Source organism: Triticum dicoccoides, chromosome 3B (assembly GCF_002162155.2).
Source record: "Triticum dicoccoides isolate Atlit2015 ecotype Zavitan chromosome 3B, WEW_v2.0, whole genome shotgun sequence".
Classification (NCBI taxonomy): Eukaryota; Viridiplantae; Streptophyta; class Magnoliopsida; order Poales; family Poaceae; genus Triticum; species Triticum dicoccoides.
The window spans coordinates 513,667,060-513,667,266 of NC_041385.1; positions in this window are offsets into that span (position 1 = coordinate 513,667,060).

The following is a 207-nucleotide window of genomic DNA, read 5'->3' on the forward strand; positions in this document are numbered from 1 at the left end:
CTTCAGCGCCGCCGCGCTTTGCCTCCGGGGCCACGCCGCCGCCCAGTGCCCTCCCGCGCGATCGGGCCCGAGCGCCCCGCGTCCTCGAGCTTCGCCGGCTCCCGGCCGCGCCGCTGCCGGATCAAGCTCGGCCCCGCCGCCCCTCATCACCGACGCCGCCTGCCCGAACTTCCCCGGCCCCGGATCCGGCCGGCCCCGCTCCGCCCG